The 1,484-nt window shown below is 41.9% G+C and overlaps 1 non-coding gene across 1 annotated transcript; it reads left to right on the top strand.

Moving 5' to 3' along the window:
* The first annotated feature begins 243 nt into the window (after positions 1-243).
* LOC148577620 (small nucleolar RNA R71) lies at positions 244-347 on the top strand. Its single transcript, XR_015904300.1, has one exon. It is a non-coding gene; the product is annotated as a small nucleolar RNA R71 (small nucleolar RNA).
* Positions 348-1,484: the final 1,137 nt, after the last annotated feature.

Raw genomic sequence — 1,484 nt, 5'->3', positions numbered from 1 at the left:
TTGGCAAACACCTTGTTTTGGGCTAGAATTGTATCAACATGGTTCAGCTCCAAGACTCCCTTAGTGTTGTGCCTCTCTGATGCATAGTAGTACCCATTCTCAGCCACTGTCTCGATCACTTCAATGGCTTCTTCCACAGTCTTTTTCCTGTTCAATGAACCTCCTGATGAATGGTCTACAGCCTTCCTTGATTCATAAGAGAGCCCATCATAAAAGATGTGCAATTGCACCCAATCATGGAACATGTTTGGTGGGCATTTCCTTGTCAAGTCCTTGAATCTCTCCCATGCCTCGTAGAGAGTTTCACCATCTTGTTGTCTAAAAGTCTGAACCTCAGATCGAAGCCTATTGACCTTTTGTGGAGGGTAGAAACGTGCCAGAAACTTGCTTTCCACCTCATCCCATGTTGTTAGACTCCCCCTTGGGAATGATTCCAGCCACTTAGCTGCTTTGTCCCTAAGTGAAAATGGGAACAAAAGCAGTTTATAGGCATCTTCCTGGACTCCATTGGACTTCACAGTGTCACAAATTCTCAGGAATTTTGTGAGATGTTGGTTTGGGTCTTCATTAGCACTTCCTCCAAAGGAACAATGATTCTCCACAAGTGATATTAGCTGTGGCTTGAGCTCAAAATTGTTGGCCTGAATGGGTGGTTTCTGGATGCTACTACCACAATTCCCAGAGGTTGGGTTTATGTATGAACTAAGAACCCTCCTCTCAGGAATGGCATCGTTTCCATCAACTCTCTCATGGTTGTGAACTTCTCTATCCATGTTGAGATCTAAAGCTTCCTCAAAATTGTCCTCAGATTCTCCTTCAGATTCCTCTTCTCCCACTACTCTCTTCCCTCTTGCTTCCCTTCTAAGTCTATGAAGGGTCCTCTCTGGTTCGGTATATGGAGGAGTTGATGTCTCTCCTCTCCTACCTGTCATACAAGAACACAGCTCAAACACAAACAAGTGAAGTACTCTTGGTTAATGGAAGAGTATGGTTAGATCAATTGAGGAATTAATTCAAACAGTTAGTGCGTCAGTGAGTTAGTTGCATGAATTTAAAGGCATAAAGAAGGAAAGCATGTAACCGAGTGCAGAAATTAAAATTCAACAAGTATCTTGAACAGAATTAACAAAGCAAGAGAAAATTGCTCAATCTAGTTAGCTTCCAATTTGAGAATTGTCAATCGAAAACCAATCCCCGGCAACGGCGCCATAAACTTGATGCACATAAACTAGTTATGCTACGATTTAGGAAATTGCACGATCGGCAAAATTCCTTCCGGCAAGTGCACCGGTTATCGTCAAGTAAAAACTCACAATAGAGTGAGGTCGAATCCCACAAGGATTGGTTGAGTGAGCAATTCGGATTAGAAGTGTGTTCTAGTTGAGCGGAATCAAGATTGAGATGAGAATTGCGGAATGTAAAATTGGCGGTAAAAGTAAATGACAAGAAATTGAAATGGCAGAATCTTAAATTGCAATGAATTA

Source organism: Arachis ipaensis, chromosome B1, assembly GCF_059453495.1.
Source record: "Arachis ipaensis isolate K30076 ecotype BB chromosome B1, ASM5945349v1, whole genome shotgun sequence".
Taxonomy (NCBI): Eukaryota; Viridiplantae; Streptophyta; class Magnoliopsida; order Fabales; family Fabaceae; genus Arachis; species Arachis ipaensis.
Note: the sequence above shows the minus strand (reverse complement) of the source record. Positions and strands in the feature narration are given on the sequence as shown.